The sequence below is a fragment of the Macrotis lagotis genome, chromosome 6, assembly GCF_037893015.1.
Source record: "Macrotis lagotis isolate mMagLag1 chromosome 6, bilby.v1.9.chrom.fasta, whole genome shotgun sequence".
NCBI classification, from domain to species: Eukaryota; Metazoa; Chordata; class Mammalia; order Peramelemorphia; family Peramelidae; genus Macrotis; species Macrotis lagotis.
In genome coordinates, this window is record NC_133663.1 from 132,662,751 (window position 1) to 132,684,566 (window position 21,816).

Consider the following 21,816-nt stretch of genomic DNA (forward strand, 5'->3'; position numbering starts at 1 on the left):
CTCTTATTGCTAAAGCTAACATTTCTATATCAATTTCAAATAAAAGTGGTAATATCAGGCATGTTTGTTTCACTCTGATCTAATTGAGAATGCTTCTGGCTTATCCTCATTACATATAATGTTAGTTGATGGTTTTATGTAAGAGACTGTTGTGTGTGGGAGTACTGTAAAGCTTCATTACCTGATGTGCTCTAGCACCAGAGCATTATTTACTAGTTGATGTAGAGTGCCATGGGAGTGGGAGTGGATCAGGGACTGGGGAGGATATTTAAACACTTGTATTCTGGTGAATAAACTGAGTACTTGGAGATCTAGGAGATCTTGGATCTTGGAGAACTTGCCATCCTTTTCATCCTTGTTTCCCACCCCATCAACATTCTCTGGAAAGTGACTCAATATAATGGCACCCGAAGGTGGAGCTATGTGAGTGGAGTCCAGGATAAGGACCAGCAGATACAAACAACATCCAGGCGACATCCCAGAGCAGAGGCCTCCAGAAGAGGAAACAGGTTGTTTTTGTTACCAGGGGGCTGATTTTAAGTTGAAACAAGGAAGTGGAAAGTGAAAGGAAAAAAGAAATAAATAAGTATTTAGCATTAAGGAAAGCAAAAGTGGGAAGACAAATAAGTATTCAGTATTAAGGTACCAGTGAAAATGAGAAGAAACAATTAAGTATTTAGTAAGTGGAATCTCCCAGGCAGAACCACAGTGGGACAGAGCTTCTTCCTCAACAACAGTCAGTACCAGTGCCATGTATGGGATATGGGGGGCGTGTGCTGATTGCTGTTGCTTTTGGCCGCGCTGCCTGCCTGGCAGTGCTATGCCCATTAAGCATGACACTGACGCGATCCTGACGTCTATGATGAATACCACTTCAGAAGCCACAGTGAATTTCATTCTCTAGGCTGCAACCAAGCACACTACAACTCTTGCTCTGGCACCAGAAAGCCATGAAGTAGCCACAAACTGCACTTCCTCTGTTGAGAGCAAAAATGTCACATGCTATTGGACAGTTTGCAATGGCGTTGACTACTGTTCAGAAAATGCAACAAATTCAAATTGTACTGTTGTCAACAGCTCAATTAATTTCAAATGCTCTGTTGAATGCTCTGCTGCTCCTACTTTCTGCTGAAGGAAGGGGGATGGAGAAGGGAAATCTTCCTTCTTAAAACTTTGAAACTCAAACCTATGTCTCAAAAAAGCTTATTTTTGAAAGCAAAGGATTCCCATGTCTTCATCCTGGTTTGGAAAAGAAGCAGGGGTTGGGCAATGACTACATTTTTCTTAGGCTTTTGATTGGGAAGCTTCATGGTCAATTAGTTAAGAAAAAAAGGAGAAGAAGACCTTTTTCTGGGACTGGGAAATTCAGATTTCATCTTGTGAATTAGGCCTGTGCCTATGGCTACTATCTCTGTAATAGAGTAGCTAACTTTGAATTTTGTGAAGTTATTTAAGAATGCATTCAATTTTTTTTTGATTGGCTATTTCAGGATTTTTATGAATATATATGAGGCTCCTCAAGAAATTCTGTTTGATTTGAAAAGTTATTGACTGGTCTTAATTGGTGCATTATGTGTGTGTATATGTGTATTTTAACATCTATAGGACATTTTACATCTCTCTACTGGCCTGGAGATGCTGAGATCTGGTACTGGCCAGGGTATCAATCTCAGCTTGGTAAATAAGTGTCAAGAGAGTGGTTTTTGTTGTTTGTGTCTGTGTGTAATTCAGAAGGAAATTATATTAGGATAAATTGTATTTCTAGGAATTTGGAAATTTTGAATCACATAATTTAATGATTTCTTTTGGGAAAGAGATATTTGTACTATCTGATTTGTTTTGATGTTAAATTGATGTAATTGTCAAATAGTTACTTATGTTATATATTCTTTGTTTCATTTATTCATCACACATTTATGGTAAGGGAAATATCACAAATCATGACCTCCTTCTAGGATAAATATGTGGATTCATGCATAATATAATGATGGAAATACTATTTTTATAAAATTTAATAACTTATGTTAATTGACTTGGATGCTTTTTTACTATTGTTTAAATTGATATTTGTTTATACTATGTTTGAACTTTTGTTTACAACTTATGTGATATCCATTATGTAACTGAATTAAGGAATTTTGCTTCAAAAAAACCAAATAGTGGGATATGTAAAAGAATATTGTGTGTGGGAGTATTGTAAAGCTTAATCAACTGGTGTCCTCTAGCACCAGAGCATTATTTACTGGTTGATTGTAGAGTGCCACAGGAATGGGAGTGGATCTGGGACTGGAGAAGATATTTAAGCACTTGTATTCTGGTGAATAAATGGAGTATTTGGAGATCTGGGAGACCTTGGAGAAGTTGTCATCCTTTCCATCCTTGTCTCCCACTCCATCAACATCTGCTTGGGTAAGGATAAATTAGTCCAGCAGAAACCTAACACTTCCTGAGCAGCTAGCCTAAAAAGGAACTTAACAGTTTTAGATAGATACTGTTTATTATTGTAACAAAACTCCATTTATTCCTATGTTCTCTATTGCTTTTAATATGAATAGGTGCTGTTTTTTGTCAAAAAAATTTTCAACATCTATTCAGATAATTATATAGTTTCTATAAGTTTTGTTATTGATACAGTTAATTACGCTGATAGTGTTCCTAATATTGAACTTACTCCCTGCATTTCTGGTATAAATTCAAACTGATCTAAGTATCATTCTAATGATAACTTGATATAATCTCTTTGCTAATATTTCATTTAAGATTTTTGCATCAATATTTACCAGGGAAATTAGTTTATAATTTTCTTTCTCTGTTTTGCCTCTTCTTATTTTTGGTATCAGCACAATAAAGGTGTGGCAAAAGAAATTTGCCAGAACCCCTTTTTCATGTATTATTTCAAATATCTTATATAGAAATGAAATTAATTGTTCTTAAAATATTATATTCATTTGAAAACCCATCTGGCCCTGGAGATTTTTTTTTTTAGGGATTTCATTGATGACTTGTTCAATTTTTTTTCTGAAATAGAGTTAAGTATTTAATTTTCTTTTCTATTAATCTGTTAAACAGTTCATATTCTTGTAAATATTTATCTATTTTACTTATATTATTAGATTTGTTGGTATACAGTTGGGGAAAATAGCTCTGAATTATTACTCTAATTTCCTTCTCATTGATGATGAGTCATCCTTTTGATTTTTGATACTAGTAATTTGGTTTTCTTCCCTTTTTTTAAAAAAAACAAGTTAACCAAATGTTTGCCTATTTTTATTGTTTTTATCACTAAACCAATTCTTAGTTTTATTTTTTAGTCCAATAGTTTTCTTATTTTTAATTTTATTAATTTCTCCTTTGATTTTCAGAATTTCAAATTTTGTCTTTAATTGTGAATATTTAATTTGTTCTTTTCCTAGGTTTTTTTAGTTGCATTCATTGCTCTCCTCTTTTTCAATTTTATTTATGGAAGCATTTAGAGAAATAAAATTTCCCCTAATAATTGCTTTGACTGTACCCAACAAATTTTGGTATGTCCTAGATGAAATTCTTATTTCCTGGATAAAGTTGTTGATTATTTCTATTATTTGTTGTTTGATTCATTTGTTCTTTAAAATTAGATTATTTGGTTTCTAATTAATTTTTAGTCTACCTTTCCATGGTCCTTTATTGCATGTAGTATTTATTGTATCATGATCTGAAAAGGGTGCATTTATTTATGCCTTTCTTCAATTGATTGTGAGGTTTTTACTCCCTAATACATGGTAAGTTTTGTGTAGGTATCATGTACTACTCAGAAAAAGATAAATTTCTTCCTATTCCCATTCAGCTTTCTTCAGAGGTCTATCATATCTAACTTTCCTAAAATTCTGTTCACCTCCTTAACTTCCTTCTTGTTTATTTTGTGGTTAGATTTTCTTTATTCTGAGAGAAGGATCTTGAAGTTCCCTAACAGTAGAGTTTTGCTGTCTATATCTACCTTTAACTCATTTAGATTTTCCTCTAAGAATTTGAATGTTACACTACTTAGTGCATGTATATTTAGTATTGATATTACTTCATTGTATATAGTACCTTTTAGGAAGAGATAGTTTCTTCCTTTCTTATCCCTAGTTTTGTTTTTATTTTATCTGAAATAAAGATTGCTGCTCCTGCTTTTTTTTTTCACTTGAGTTAAACCATTCTGTTCTAACCTTTTACTTTTACTCTGAGTATATCTCTCAGCTTCAAAGGTGTTTCTGGTTTTTTAATCTACTCTGCTATCCACTTTATTTTTAATGGAGGAATTCATCCCATTCACTTTCACAGTTATAATTAATACCTCTGTATTTCCCTTCATCCTAATTCCTCTCCATTTATACTTTTTTCCCCTCTCCTTTCACCCATCCTTCCTCACCAGTGTTTTGCTTCTGACCACCATCTGCCTCAATCTGTCCTCCCTTCTTCTATCAGTCTCTCTCTCTCTCTCTCTTTTCTTTCCCCTTTCCTCTCATATGTATGTATGTATATATGTATGTATGTATGTATGTATGTATGTATTTAATTTGGGTGCTAAGGTTGGTCCTTTTTTTTTAAAAAAAATTATTTATTTATTTTGAACTTTACAATTTCCCCCCCAATCTCATTTTCCTCCCCTCACCCCCAGAGAGAGCAGTCTTTTAGTCTTTAGATTGTTTCCATGGTATACGTTGATCTAAGTTGAATCTGGTGAGAAAGAAATCATATCCTTAAGGAAGAAAAATAAAGTATAAGAGATAGCAAAATTATATAATAAGATAACTTTCTTTTCAAAAAATTACAAGTAATAGTCTTTGGTCTTTGTTCAAACTCCACAATTCTTTCTCTGGATACAGATGATATTCTCCATCGCAGATATCAAAAAAATTGTTCCTGATTGTTGTACTGATGGAATGAGCAAATCCATTAAGGTTGATCATCACCCCCATGTTGCTGTTAGGGTGGACAGTGTTCTTCTGGTTCTGTTCATCTTGCTCAGCATCAGTTCATGAAAATCCTTCCAGGCTTCCCTGAATTCCCATCCCTCTTGATTTCTAATAGAACAATAGTGTTCCATCACAGTTTATCAAGCCATTCCCCATTTGATGGACATCCCCTTGATTTCCAATTCTTTGCCACCACTAACAGAGCAGCTATGAATATTTTTAAGTGATGTTTTTACCCTTTTTCAAGATCTCTTCAGGGTATAGACCCAGTAGTGATATAGGTGGATCAAAGGGTATGCACATTTTTGGTGCCCTTTGGGTATAATTCCAAATTGCTCTCTTGAAAGGTTGAATGAGTTCACAGCTCCACCAACAATACATTAGTGTCCCAGATTTCCCACATCTTTTCCAACATTGATCATTATCTTTTCTGGTCATATTGGTCAGTCTGAGAAGGTGAGGTGGCATCTCAGAGATGCTTTAATTTGCATTTCTCTAATAATTAGTGATTTACAGCAAATTTTCATATGACTATAGATCACTTTGATTTCATCTTCTGTAAATTGCCTTTGCATATCCTTTGACCATTTGCCAATGGGGAATGGCTTTTTTTAAATATAGATTTGACTCAGTTCTCTGTATGTTTTAGAAGTGAGTCCTTTGTAAGAAATACTAGTTGTAAAAATTGTTTCCAAGTTTACTACATTTCTTTTGATCTTGGTTACAATGGTTTTGTCTGGGAAAATTTTTTTAATTTAATGGAATCGAAATTATCTAGTTTGTTTTTAATGATGTTCTCTATCTCTTCCTTGGTCATAAACTACTTTGCTTTCCATAGATATGACAGGTAAATTATTCCTTGATCTCATAATTTGCTTATAATAATATTTTTATGTCTAAATTCTGTATCCATTTTTATCTTATCTTGGTATAGGGTGTGAGGTATTAGCCTAATCCAAGTTTCTGCCATACTACCTTCCAATTTTTACAACAGTTTTTATTGAAGAGAGAGTTTTTATCCCAACAGCTGGACTCTTTGAGTTTATCAACTATCACATTACTATAATGATTTCTTGCTATAGCACCTAGTATATTCCACTGATCCACCACTCTATTTCTTAGCCAACACCAGATAGTTTTGATGACTGATGCTTTATAATATAATTTTAGAACTGGGAGGACTAAGCTACCTTCATTTGCACTTTTTTCCCTGAAAATTCTTAATTTTTTTATTTCTCCATATAAATTTACTTACAATTTTTTCTAACTCATTAAAGTAATTTTTTTTTGGAATTTTGATGGTAGGGCACTAAATAAGTGATTTAGCATTGGTAAAATTGTCATTTTTATTATATTAGCTCCACCTATCCATGAACAGTTGATATTTGCCCAGTTATTTAAATCTGCTTTTATTTGTGTGAGAAGTGTTTTGTAATTGTTTTCAAAAAGTTTTTGAGTCTACCTTGGCAGGTAGACTCCCAAGTATTTTTTATTATCTGGTTACTTTGAATGGGATTTCTCTTTCTAGCTCTTTCTGTTGCATCTTGCTAGTCATATATAGAAATGTTGAAGATTTATGAGGGTTTATTTTATATCCTGTGACTTTGCTAAAGTTGCTAATAATTTCTAGTATTTTTTTAGATGATTTTTTGGCATTCTCCAGGTATACCATCATGTCAACTGAAAAGAGCGAGAGTTTTGTCTCTTCCCTTCCCTATTCTAATTCCTTTGATTTCTTTGTCTTTTCTTATTGAGGAAGCTAACTTTTTTTTAGGTTTTTTCAAGGCAAATGGTTAGGTTAAGTGGCTTACCCAAGGCCACACAGCTAGGTAATTATTAAGTGCCCTGGTGCTCTATCCACTGTGCCACCTAGCCTCCCCTAAAGCTAACATTTCTAATACAATATTGAATAGTAGTGGTGATAGTGGATATCTTTGTTTCACCCCGATCTTATTGAGAATGCCTCTAGCCTATCCCTGTTGCATATAATGCTTGTTGATGATTTCAGATAGATATTGTTTATTATTATAAGGAACAATCCATTTATTACTACGCTCTCTAGTATTTTTAGTAACAATGGGTGCTGTATTTTGTCAAAAGCTTTTTCAGCATCTATTGATATAATCAAATGATTTGCTATAGATATAATTAATTATATTTACAGTTTTCCTAATATTGAACCAACCCTGCCTTCCTGTTATAAATCCTACTTGGTCATAATGTATTATCCTAGTGATAACTTGTAATCATTTTGCTAAGATTTTATTTATTATTTTTGCATCTACCTTCATCAGGGAGATAGGTCTATAATTTTTTTTCTCTGTTCTAACTCTTCCTGGTTTAGGTATCAGCACCATATTAGTATCATAGAAAGAGGCAGAATTCCTTCTTCACCTATTTTTCCAAATAGTTTATATAGAATTGGAACCAGCTGTTCCTTAAATGTTTGATAGAATTCATTTGTGAATCCATCTGACCCTGGAGATGTGTTCTTAGGGAGTTCAATAATGGCTTGTTGAATTTCTTTTTCTGAGATATGATTATTTAGGTATTTAATTTCTTCTTCATTTATCTTGGCAACTTATATTTTTGTAAATATTCTTCCATTTCACTTAGATTATCAAATTTATTGGCATAGAGTTGGGCAAAATAATTCTGAATTATTCTTTTAATTTCCTTCTCATTGGTGGTGAGTTCAACTTTTTTCATTTATGATACTGGCAATTTGGTTTTCTTTCTTTTTGTTTAAATCAAATTAACTAGAAGTTTATCAATTTTATTTTTTTCATAAAAACAACTCTTGTTTTTATTTATTAGCTAAATAGTTTTCTTGCTTTCAATTTTATTAACTTCTTCAAATTTTAGGATTTTTAATTTGGTATTAAATTGGGGGTTTTAATTTGTTCTTTCTCTAATTTTTTTAGTTGCATATTTAGTTCATTGATTTCCTCTTTTTCTAATTTATTTATGTCAGCATTTAATCATATAATATATCCCTTGACAGCTGCTTTGACTGCATCCCATAGGTTTTGTTATGTTGTTTCATTATTGTCTTTATCTAGGATGAAATAATTATTTTTTTTTCTATAATTTATTGTTTGATCCACTCATTCTTTTTTCTTTTTTTTTAGTTTTTTTTTTAATATACAAGGCAATGGGGTTAAGTGGCTTGCCCAAGGCCACACAGCTAGGTACTTATTAAGTGTCTGAGGCCAGATTTGAACTCAGGTACTCCTGACTCCAGGGCCAATGCTCTATCCACTGTGCCACCTAGCTGCCCCCCACTCATTCTTTAGAATGAGGTTATTTAGTTTCCAATTAGTTTTGGGTCTGTATCTCCCTGATTTATCATTGCATGTGATTTTTATTACATTATGACCTGAGAAAGATGTATTCACTATTTCTGCCTTTCTTCAATTGATTATTAGGTTTTTATGCCCTAGTACATGGTCAATTTTTGTATGAATGCCATGCACTGCAGAGAAACCAGTATATTTGTTTCTATTCCTATTCAATTTCTTCCATAGGTCTATCATGTCTAGGTTTTGTAACAATTGATTTACGTCCTTAAATTCCTTCTTGGTTTTTTTTTTATGGTTAGATTTATCTAAATCTGAGAGCTAGAGGTTGTGGTCTCCCACCAGTAGAGTTTTGCTGTCTATGTCTTCCTGTAACTCCTTCAATTTCTCCTCTAAGAATTTGGATGCTATACCACTTGGTATATTTAGTGTTGAAATTACTTTATTGTCTATGCTACCTTTTAGGAGGATATTGTTTTCTTCCTTATCTCTTTTAACAATATCTATTTTTGCCGATGCTTTGTCTAAGATAAAGATTGCTACCCTTGCTTTTTTCACTTCAGCTGAAACAAAATAAATTTTGCTCCAACTTTTACCTTTACTTTACATATATCTCTCTGCTTCAGATGAGTTTCTTGTAAACAACATATTGTAGTACTCTTGTTTTCAATCTACTCTACTATTCACTTATATTTTAAGGGAGAGTTCATCCCATTTACATTCAACATTATAATTACTAACTCTTTATTGCCCTCCATGTTATCTTCCCTATGTATTTTCCCCCTTTTTTCACTTTATCCATATTCCTCAGTATTTTGTTTCTGAATACCACCACCTTCTGTGTTTGCCCTCCTATATCCAACCCCCCCTCCTTTCTTTCCCCTTTCCCTTTGCCCCTTCTTCCTTCCCTTCCTTCTGTTGGTTCCCTTTTTTTATCCCCCCTCCCCCTTTCCCCTTTTAATACTTGAAAGGTTCTTAAGTTAACTGTGTGTGTGTGTGTGTGTGTGTGTGTGTGTGTGTGTGTGTTAACTTTAAGCCAAATCTGATGAGAGTAAAATTCAGGCAGTTCTCACCTTCTCCCTTCTTCTTCTCTATTACAATAGGTATTTTGTACCTCTTACTGCAATTACCCCCATTCAATCCCTTCCATCCTCCCATCTCTTTACTCTACCCCTTTTTAAGGAGGTATTATTTTTCAATCATTCTAAGTCACAGAAAAGTCATGAGTCTCCATCACTTCTGGCTAAGTATATTCTCTCTAATAGAATTACAATTCTCAAGAGTTATTAGAATCTTTTTCCCAGGTAGGGATATAGCCAGTTTCATCTTATTGGATAGCATTTTCATGAATAAGTCATGAGTGTCCATCACTTCTGGCTAAATATATCCTCTCTAATAGAGTTATAATTCTCAAGATTTATTATAGTCTTCCTCCCCGGTAGGGATATAGCAGTTTTATTCTTTACCCCTCCCCCTTTTTTCTTCTTTTTAAACCTTTTCTTGTGTCTCTTGCATTTCCTCTTTGATGTCCAAATTTTCTATTAAGCTTTGGTCTTTTCATCAGGAAAAGTTCAAAATCTCCTATTTCATTAAATGTCCATCTTTTCCCCTCGAAGAGAAGACTCAGTTTTGTCACCTAATGAATTCTTGGCTGCATTCCAAGCTCCCTTGCTTTTCAGAATATCACATTCCAAGCCCTTTGATCCTTCAATGTTGATGCAGCCAGGTCCTGTGTTATCCTTACTGTGACTCCTTGGTATCTAAATTGTTTCCTACTGGCTATTTGCAGGATTTTCTTTTTTATCTGATAGTTCTGGAATTTAGCCACAATATTCCTTGGAATTTTTATTTTGGGATCCCTTTCTAGAGGGGATCAATGTATTCTTTCAATAACTATTTTGCCCTCTGATTCCATGATGTCAGGGCAATTTTCCATCATTTAAATCCTGTAATATTAAGTCCAGGCTATTTTTTCTCTTCAATATTTTCAGGGAGCCCAATAATTCTTAAGTTGTCCCTACTTCTATTCTCTAAGTCAGTAGTTTTGCCAATGAGGCATTTTACATTTTCTTCTATCTTTAGAATTTTTTTGGATTTGTTTAACAGATTCTTGTTGTCCCAGGAAGTTTTTAGTTTCCACAGATTCCATTATTTTTTTAGAGAAGAATTTTCTTATTTACCTTTTGCAACTCTTTTTCCAATTGGTCAATTCTATTTTTAAAAGTTTTCCATTTGACTAATTGAGGTTTTGAGAGAATTATTTTCTTTTTGCATTTGACCAATTGTATTTTCCAAGGATTTGTTTTCTTGTTGCAAGGTGTTAATCTTCTCTTGGGTTTCTTTTCCCAAATTTTCCAATTGACTTTTAATCTCCTTCCTGATTTCTTCAAAGAAGTCTTTCTGTGCTAGAGACCAAATCATATTCTCCTCAGAGGTTCTAGATCTCTCTGAGTTAGGGTCTTTACCTTCTAGGAATTTTTCTATGGACCACCCCGCCCCCTTTCCACCAGCCTTTCTTCATTTTCCTAAACCTTGTCTTGAGGGTAGGCTGGTTCACAGAGGTTTAGTGATGGGATCCTTAAAGGCTTTATTCACTGAATTTAATAACTCCACGTAGGCCACCCAGTAAGGGGTGCTGATTGCTTTCTCTGGAGTGTCTATGACCTTGATTTGAGTCCTGGAGGGTGTGGGCAAAGCTGCTTGATACTTTTATCCCTTGAACAAAGTGGGTTTTGCCCTGGGATGAGGTAATTATTCTCGCTATTCACAGCTGAGGGAGCTCTGCTCCCCAAGCCTGAGTGGATGGGGATGTGGGCTGTTACTGTATTTGTTCTGGGAAGAGGGTTCAGCTGAAATAAAGGTATGGAGTCTGAGGTCCTTCAGACCAGAGGAGCCCAGCAGATTGATGTCTGCAACTCTCCTGCACTGGAACTTGCCCTCCAGCCCTGCCAGTAAGCTCCAGACCATCAGTCCCACAGCCAACACCTCTGGGCTCTTGTACCACAGCTCCAACAGTCAATGCCTCCCCAGCTAATCCTAGGCTAGTCCAGCTCTCAACCCTCCTGGCAGGCTCCCTACTCTCTATGCCTGGCTTATCCAAAATCCCTGATGATAAACTTTGAGGTAGATGTTCTTCTCCTAGCTTATTTTTCTGGGTTTTGGAGATCAGATTTCTGTTAAGAGGTTTGTTTTATATTATTTCTGAGGGGAAACCAGGACACTTTAATACAGTATCTGTCTTCTTTCCATCTTGGCCAGTAATCCTCCTCTCATATTTTTGCCCTCCCTCCTAGACCTCTCTTCCCTCTCTCCCCCCTTTCCTCCTAATTGGCTATGGTGTAAATTAAATTTCAAACTCAACTTACTATATATATGTTATTTCCTTTTTGAGGAAAATTCAATGAAAGTAAGATTCATGCAATTCTCACCCCCTCCCTATGTTTCTTTTACTATAATAGATCTTTTGTACCTTTTTATGTGATGTAATTTACTCTATTCTGCCTCCTCCTTACTCCCATCCTAGGACAATCCCCTTTTTTTAAATGTATTTTTTTCACTTGATATTTTATTTGTTTTCCAATTACATGCAATGAAAGCTTTTCAACATTCATGCATATGTATATTTTTAAGTTAGAATTTTTTCTTCTACCCTCCTTTTCCACCCCTCTCCCTTCATAGTCATTTTTTGTATGAGGAATTAGGATTAATGAAAAAGAAAGATATCCATGAAGTAGGAAATAAAAACATAAAAGAAATTTCTAAAACATGAATTTAGTGTTCATTCTGTAAGGTTCTGTAGATTCTGTAGGGTTTTTAATTTTGTTTTAGTTTAGTTTTTTAAATGTCTTTTTTTAATATTATGCCATCAAAGTCAACTTATACCATATTTTTTCTCTAAGCATACTACTCTGTAGTAGAGATACAGTTCTCAAGAGTTATAATTATCATCCATCTGTGTAGGAATTTATCCAGTTCAATCTTATTGAATAAGGTTTTTTCTTTTTTCCTGTTTACCTTTTTATGAATCTCTTGAATATTATGTTTGAAACCTGAATTTTCTGTTCAGCTCTGATCTTTTCATCAGAAAGTTTTAAAGTTATCTATTTTGTGAAATATCTATCTTTTAACTTGAAAGAGTGTGCTCAATTTTACTAAGTAGTTAATTCTCAGTTGTAAGCTAACTTCCTTTGCCTTCTGAATATCATAATCTAGACCATTCAATAGGTGAATTTTGATGATGCCAAACTCTGAGCAATCCTGACTGTAGCTTCTTGATTTTGAATTGTTTCTTTTTGCCTGCCTGCAATATTTTCTCCTTGACTTGATAATTTTGGAATTTGGTTTCAATCCTTGGAAATTTCATTTTGGGATTTTCAGGAGGTGATCAGTAGATTCTTTCAATGACTTTTACCCTCTATAAAGCAGTTTTTTCTTGATGATTTCTTGAAAAATGTTCAGTCTTTTCTTTTTCTTTTTTGATCATGGCTTTCAGATAGTCCAATAATTTTTAATTTATCTCTTCTGGATCTGTTTTACAGGTCAGTTGTTTTTCCAATGAGGTATTTTCTTCATTTTTTAATTTTTCTTGATTGATTCTTGAAGTCATAAAGTAATTCTTTTTTTTTTGACAAGGCAATGGGGTTAAGTGACTTGTTCAAGGTCACACAGCTAGGTAATTATTAAGTGTCTGAGGCCAGATATGAACTCAGGTCCTCCTGAATTCAGAGCCAGTGTTCTATCCACTGTGCCATCTAGCTGCCCCTATAGAGTAATTTTTGAGCTCATAGAGTCACTAGCTTCCACCTGCCCATTCTATTTTTCAAGGAATTATTTTCTTCAATTAGCTTTTGCAACTCCTTTTCCATTTGATCAATTCTGTTTTTAAAGACTTTGCTTTCTTTTTCCATTTGACCAATTTTATTTTTTAAAGAATTATTTTCTTTTTCCATTTGTCCAATTTACGTGTGTGTGTGTGTGTGTGTGTGTGTGTGTGTGTGTGTATGTACATATATTGCAAGACAATGGGATTACTTGGCTTACAGGTAGCCAAGGTCACACAACTAAATAAGTATTTGAAATCAGGTTCTCCTGACTCTGGGGTCATACTTTATCTACTGTACCACCTAGCTGCCCTTGTCCAATTGTATTTTTAAAGGAGTTGTTTTCTTCAGTCAATTGTTGTGATTCCTTTTGCAAGAGGTTGTATTTCTCTTTTATTTTCTTTTCCCAATTTTCCTACTTGATTTTTAAAAATCCTTTTTGAGCTCTTCCAAATGGCATTTTTGGGCTAGAGGTCAATTCATATTCTCCTCTGTGCTTCATAAGTACTCCTTTTTCTCCAGTCCTCTTCTAAGATGGTGTTGTGACCATTCAGTTAACTTGCTGTGCTATTGGCCTGCTGAGTTGGGAACCAGGGACTTCAACCATAGATCTCTGTCATGACTGAGAGCTTCCAGCTGGCCCTGTCCTTACCCCATCCATAGTAATCTTTGTTCCTTGGGTTGGGCTCCATTCCCCATGTCAGATCAAGCTTCCCCTCTGCTCTAACTAGATAGTCCTTTTTCTGAAGTCGGTCCCTGATATCTTAAGATGGAAAAGGCTCCACTCTGTTCTTTTGTGGGTTTTGGCACTATAGAATTCATTTAGAGGCTTGATTATTGTTGTTTCCAAAGAAAAGCTCAAAGAGTTTAGGGAAGTACCTGGCTTCTCTCTGCCATCTTTGCTCCACCCTGAATAGTTTGATTTTTTTTTATCATCTTAGTCCAATTTCTCTTTAAAATAGTAGAGTTTTGATTCCACTTTCAACATTTTCTCACTCTCTGTTTCAAGACTTCTCAGCTTTGAACTAGTATTGGTAACTGATATTTGTGCAACATCTAGAAAGTTAAGTTTTCTTCTCCTAAGAAGTTAGAAGTTATTGACATCATTAATTACCATCCCTTATTCTGTATAAGACCAGGTAAGGCAGCATGGCATAGTAGATTGAGAGCTGATCATGCTGCTTTGGAATCCAAAACCTAGGTTTAAGTCTGACATATACTGTTTCATGACCCTTACCATTGACTCTCTATTCTATTGGTGGTCTCAGTGTGTAGGAGGTGTTATTCTATATTGGTAGAAGCAATTTCCTCACTAGGAATTTCTTTATGCCAATGAAATTACAGATATGGTTCAAATGAAAATATACTGCACATTTTACTAGGGCACAAGAGGTAAATATAACTGACTAAGTGGACATTTGAACCCTGGACATTTGGATTCACAATTTAGTGATTCAGACAAGGTTTTGATGCTTTTAAGTTTCAGAAGCTCCTTCCCTTATCCAAGATATCTAAGCATAGAGACATTCTGTGTATGTCCAATGGAATCAGCAGGTAGTTTTGAAGGCCAGTTGAATTTGGATAGTGCTCATAGATAGAACTGAGGATTTTATTGTTCATAGCATTCCTAGTTGTATGAGTTAGAATGTGCTAACCAAAAAAATAAAACAGCCCAGAGTGTTATGCCTAACTAATCAAGAGTATAAAGTACTAACTACTCCTTCACAATTTTGTTGAATTCCTCTCTATTCTGAAGAAAATTCAATAAGCTTATTTTCTGAAAATGCTATAATGCTCTATATTTCCTTATAATATAATGGAATAATGGTTTTAGGAGATAAGACTACAATTGCCTTACTCAAATGACATTTAATAAGTACCTCCAATAACTGCTAAAATATTGGGTTTTTCCTGCCAAAATTATGTTTTAGGAGGTTTGATCTGATCCATGCTATAATTGAATCCATGTAAAAATGACAGCACAGGATAAGGGGTTCATTACTCTTGTTAGTATTTATTTCATGAAACTGCTTCTGTGTATATGCAGACACTCCAGTCAGTGTTTTGGGACTTCTGGCTACAATGATCCTTGACCTACGACTGACTCAATTACATTTAACAGAATAAGCAAAGGTTTAGAAGGCAGGGTCAAGGATATAATTATCATTATCCTAGTTTCATGCCCAAGACCCAGGAAAGTTTGCAGTATAACCTCATATACAAGATATCCCCAAAGACTTATATACCACAAATAGATAAAGCTGCTCATCCAAGAATACTAGTTTCCTGGAACTTTTTCTACAAACAGGTTTTCCTGCATTTTTGTTCTCCTTGTTTTTGCATTACATATGTTGGAAGTCTACATTTGCAGGGTAATTCCATGCCTAAAAGTCCTGGTTCTCCTTTTTTTTTTAAATGAAGGTTCTGGTGTAATTATTAGTAAAAAAATAGTAAGAGCTGAGTTTGAGTCTTACTTTCAACCTATAATAACTATGTGACCCTGGGTAAATCACATAATCTCTTGCTGCCCTCAGACAAGTTTCTAGAATTAGGTTGGGAGCCAGTGCCAATTTTCATTGATGGAAGAAATTCTCTCCATAGGAGTTCTCTAATCCAATCAAATCATAAGTCTGGACCAAAAAGTAATGCTTAGTCACCAAATGAGAGTAAGAGTGTTGACCTCATGAAATCTATTGACATCAACTGCTTCTTTCTAGTTCCCAAAGATCAATGGCACTCTCACTTTAATTGAAAGATGAATAACAATTTCATGGTGATTGATGAGCTAGCTTACAATTTTCTGGTATGTCTTATTGTCTTTTCATCTGGGATTGCTTCAGTATACCCAACTCTTAGAGCTTGGTGCAGAGATTTTGCAATTTGACTTGTGCAGCCAGATTTTATATATTTAATTTGTTTGTTTTATCATTTGTTTACCTTTTGGGTAAAGTAGACATTAACATTTTTTAATATTTCTGTAAATTTCTTTTTGTATGATTAATTTTAAAAGGATTCTTTGTGTCTATATTACCCTTAAAATCTTTGATGGAGTGACAGAAGGTAACAAGGATAAAATTGAAACAAAACCCATATTAAACTGGTGGCAACCTGTGCCTTAGATAACCAGTAGTCTTAGACTACTATTTTTATGCTAGAATCTGCACCTTTCCAAGAGACTCCAAAAAAGGCAATGGAACCACAGTCTTTCTTAGTTTAGGATGGAGATTGACAGTGCTACTAAATTATGTATTTGTTGTTCATTTTCCATGTGTTTGTTTATTAGGTCCACCATGTACTGTAGAGGTACAGTCCTTGTGTTATAAGGATGGAAATGTCGCACTCTTACCAAGGTAGCATATTTTATAACTAGGCAGTAGTTCACAACTGCCTACCAGTCTTTAGATTGAATATGAGATGCTAGCTCTAGTACGATTGAGCTTTTAGATGTTTGAAACTTAAATACTTCCAGGATCAGTGATTTCTTTGCCATGGGTAGTCCCTGCACCAATGCAAATAAGAACTCCTTAAGGCCTTCATAAATGCTAATAATAAAATATAAAAGTCAAAGTTCTGATGACTATACTACTTGAATCTAACTAGACTGACAAATACTCAGTCTTTCTAATAATAATAATAATAATAATAGCTACAACTAGGGGTATAGTAGTGCTAGGTCCAAATGACTCTGCAAAGCAGTTTGTTAAATTTTCAGTATGAACATTTATATGTTGGAAATTGATAAACACTCCAAATCACAGTTTGATTTCTTACTTTATTGATGTCTAGACTTAAGACAATGGTAATGAATTTTGTTTGTTTGGTTATTTTAGTTTTTTTTTTTTTGGCAAGGCAAATGGGGTTAAGTGGCTTGCCCAAGGCCACACAGCTAGGTAATTATTAAGTGTCTGAGACCGGATATGAACCCAGGTACTCCTGACTCCAGGGCCGGTGCTTTATCCACTATGCCACCTAGCCACCCCAGTAATGAATTTGTAAGTAATGCAAATCCAATTTAAAAATCTATCTGTGGTTATATTTTTCCCCCCTCAGAAAGTTGGTAGTTAAATATTTATCAGCACACATCTGACAACAATTTTCATTTATATAGTAATTTAAGATTTGTAAAGCTTTCTTATAACAATCTTGCGACTTAGAAATATAAGTATAATCACTACCCTTTTTCAGATGAGTGAGTGAAATTTATGAGAGATTAAAAAACTTTTCTATATATAATAAATGGTTAAGGATGGATTAGAACCAAAGATTTTTGACTCCAAGTCCCTTATTCTTTCTTCTCTGCCATGCAACTTCTTTAAATCTGGTTAGACAGGATCTGTCAGTTTGTGATGACCTAAAAGACATATTTACTTAACTTACTTTGTTGAGGCATCATAGAAATTTGAGAGCAGGGACATTGTCACTTCTGTGTGCTATGCCTAGCACAATGCCTTGAACATATTGTTGCTTAATAAATATTTGTTAAATGGGAAAAATAGGTCTTTGGTGAAAGAAAATGTTTCAATATTATCAATTCAACTCAGTATAACAAACCTTTATTAAACAGTGTTTCCAGAACACTACTAGATGCAAATTTTGCTAAGTGCAAATATGAGGAAGGTTCTAAGTTTAGACAATACAACAGTTCTATCTTCACAGGACTTCTCATTGTGTGAAGGTTATAGTAAGTAAACTTCATTACATTTGTGGATCCATACTTCATTACTGATGTGGGTCTTTCTTTATTCTTACAGATTGTAATTCTTCCATATCTTCTGATCATTTTCAGTTATTGTTCATATTTTTCTATAAGTCTCCATGGACAGTCTATCCAACATGCTGAAGGTATTCCAGTGGCTCTAATGACAGTTTGAAGGTGCCAATACAGTATTCTGGTTACTTTTGTTCTCACCATATGGCATTGCCATCTCTTTTCCCAATCATATGTATTTGATGCCCTTTAGATCACTACCATGCACAGTATGGTTGATAATATGTTATACCTACTATAAATCTTTCTTTTCCCCCTTTTGATTCTTCAAGTAAATGGTATTTCATTATTTGCAACTAACTAGAATGAATGGGAAAATATTTATACTTTTTAAAATGTTGAGGGGTGGCTAGGTGACATAGTGGATAAAGCACCGGCCCTGGAGTCAGGAGTACTTGGGTTCATATCCGGTCTCAGACACTTAATAATTACCTAGCTGTGTGGCCTTGGGCAAGCCACTTAACCCTGTTTGCCTTTCAAAAACCTAAAAAAAAATGTTGGGCTATGTGATAACTGTATCATAAGGTCATTAGATTTATATATTGTTTCCTCAATAGAATCCATCCTGACCTTCTTTCAGATCTAAACTTAGTATCCTTTTAAAATATCTAATCACAGTATGCATACATATACACATATGTATGTATGTAAATATGAGTGTATACTATGCCAATAGGCTAACATCATAATCTGGGAGATATACATTTTTCATGATATTTGTTTTTCCATGGTAGATAGGAGGCCAACTTTCTTTTGAAAGAACATAAATTTCTCAGAAGAAATTTTGTAGTTCTCCCCACCTTGGAACGCGACGCGCCGCGGAGCCCGGGCCTTGGGGGCCTTGTCCCGGGACGCCCCTGTTCTTGCCCCCGGGGCGACTACCCCAGGAGCCCGGGCCCAGCCTGCGGCGGCGGCGAAAAGGGGCCGCGCAAGTTGAACCCAGATCTTACTGCTTGGGGGGGGAGCCTGGCCTCTAAGGAAGGGGGCAGCCTCTAGATTCTGCCCTCTGACCCTGCGTACCCCTTTTCCTCCTCCCCCTGACCCCGGGTGCCCATCCATCCAGACCCTTCCTCAGCTGCCCCGGGAAGGCTCTCTATGCCCGCCCTCCCGGGCCAGGCCCACGCTGGCCTGGGGCCCCGCCGTGGGCAGAGACCCCAGCCTTCACCTCCCACGGGCTCAGGCCAGGCTCGGCTCTCTGCAGCTCCACCATGGACTTGCTGTTCGGGCGCAGGAAGACCCCGGAGGAGCTGCTGCGCCAGAACCAGCGGGCCCTAACCTGGGCCATGCGTGAGCTAGACAGGGAGTGCCAGAAACTGGAGACCCAGGAGAAGAAGATCATCGCAGACATCAAGAAGATGAACAAGCAGGGCCAGATGGACGCCGTGAAGATCATGGCCAAAGACCTGGTGCGCACACGCCACTACGTCAGAAAATTCGTGATGATGCGAGCCAACATCCAGGCCGTGTCCCTCAAGATCCAGACGCTCAAGTCCAACAACTCCATGGCACAGGCCATGAAGGGCGTCACCAAGGCCATGGGCACCATGAACAGGCAGCTGAAGCTACCCCAGATTCAGAAGATCATGATGGAATTTAAGCGCCAGCCTGAGATCATGGACATGAAGGAAGAGATGATGAACGATGCCATCGACGACGCCATGGGGGACGAGGAGGATGAGGAGGAAAGTGACGCAGTGGTGTCCCAGGTGCTGGACGAGCTGGGCCTGAGCCTGACCGATGAACTCTCCAATCTCCTCTCCACAGGCGGCTCCCTCTCTGTGGCTGCGAGGGGCAAGAAGGCCGAGCCCTCCACCGCCCTGGCAGATGCTGATGCAGACTTGGAAGAGTGCCTCAAGAACTAAAGAAGTGATCATTAAGTGTTTATTTATATACTAGACACCAGGTATTGTACCAGAAATTGGATGCAAAGACAAAAATGAAATAATCATTGACTCTCAAGGAATTTGTAGTCTAGCAATAAAGAAATGAATGCATATCCACATATACAAATTTCTCATGAGAAAGAATTGTTTTACTCTTTTTACTTTTGTCCCTAGCAACTGGCACATTATCTGGCAGATTGTAGACAAGAATTTCTTGTGGGTTGATTTTTATAGCTTGGTTGATGCTAATACTCAGAAGAGCATAGAATCACAGAATTTGAAAGACAGAAGGGAAGTCAGTATTGGTTCAATGCATACTCAAAGAAGGAGTAATAAAGAGGCAGTGGTTCACTTTGATAGATGAGTTTTCCTCTTATTTTGCCAGAAACCAGGTCTCCATGACCTTTGCAGTCACTTTCACTCCATGCTACCTGCATTCTGTCCCTCATTCTTGTCTTCCTCCCAAAGGAACATTGGACTCCACCCCTTAGATTCAGGGCACTGATAAATGAGATTTTGCCTCATTTTTTGGAACAATGTCTCCACTTTCTCCATAACATGCTTCAATTTTTCCATGACTTAATAGATATCTTAGAATCAAAGGAGCAAAAATTTAGAATCAGAAGTAGGTTTGGGGGCTTGAGTCCAGCTCCATCATTTAAATTTGAGGAAACAGGCCCAGAGATCAAAGTACAGCACTCTACATTTTTTTGTATTTGTATTTGTATTTATAGCTCTAATACAATAATTTATAATAATGATGATGATGATGATGATGAGAATAGTAAATTTTAACAGCAACAAAACAATGAAAATTTCAGAGGAAAAAACATAAACTCCAAATATGAATTCAGACCAAGGCTAAATAAATATACTTGAGGGAAAGGATGGACAAATCAAAAGGTGGAGAAAGTAAGGAATTCACTTGTTTTTTTTTTAAAAAAGATTGCTATGAAAGCTTTTTTTTAAAATTGCTATTCCTATTGTTATAGCAAATGAGCCTGCCTTTGGCCCACCAGCCTAGGTTACTTACAAACTCCAGGATGGATTCTTGCCATTGAACTACTCTCACAAAGTTACAACCTAGTCTGTTCAGTTTTTAGAAGACTATCTAAATGAGGGCAGAATCATCACAACAGAGAGAGACAACAATAGGACCATATGCTCATGGTTGCATTTCAACCTGGTCAGGCAGAATGAGACAGTGCTGCTAGCTTTCTCTTTCCATTAGGAAGTTGCAATTTGCCTTCTCACTTGAATGCAGCCTGGCTGGAGTGCCTGAATATGCCTTTTGAATGCATACCCACCTCTGGCTCAGTAGTCAATCAAAAGTCTGTTTTTTTCACCATGAAGTTGGCAGAGTTAGATATAGCTGAAGAATATTCATATGTGCTTTAAGCAAATCTAGAAGGTGCTTTAATTCCATAAAATATTATTTTGTATTAATTTATATATTATTAGGCACTTTCAAAAGCAGATTAACTAAATAAGTGTGTTCCTAGGACTGAACCCTTACTGACCAGTCCCCATTATGCTACAGATAGAACCTTTAGGAAATAAAGAGAAGAAATTGCAAGACTTTAAAGGAATTTTTTAAAAAGAGATCCTGAGATCATTGGAAAAATACTTAAGGTTAAATAGAATTTTCTTAATGTGCCAGAATAAATTTAATAGAGCACCTTAATCTGCAAAACTCTGACTGGACTTAGCTGTATTAGAGAGGCACTTTTTTTTGGCAAGATAGAAAAGAAGTAAGATTGCAACTCAATCTTAACTTTCAGTTGTATCTGTTAAAGAGTTATATTTTTTAATTTATTTAAGGCAATGGGGTTAAGTGACTTGCTAGGAAATTTTTAACTGTCTGAGGTCACATTTGAACTCAGGTCCACCTGACTCCAGGGTGGGTACTCTATCCACTGCACCACCTAACTGCCCCAAAAGATATATTTCTTATGAAATTGTTACTGGAATTTGTATTAGTGAGTTTTTCTGTAACTTCAATATTTTAGGAGGAAAAATTAGATATTTGTGTTTCAAGTATAAGAATTTGCAAAGCAAATGTGAATATTATCTAAAATATATGTGATAAATATATTTGAGACTAAAACA

General features: G+C 35.7%; 1 pseudogene; it reads left to right on the plus strand.

The window, feature by feature from the left end:
* Positions 1–19,032: 19,032 nt before the first annotated feature.
* Positions 19,033–19,686, plus strand: LOC141491832 (charged multivesicular body protein 2a pseudogene; annotated as a pseudogene).
* Positions 19,687–21,816: the final 2,130 nt, after the last annotated feature.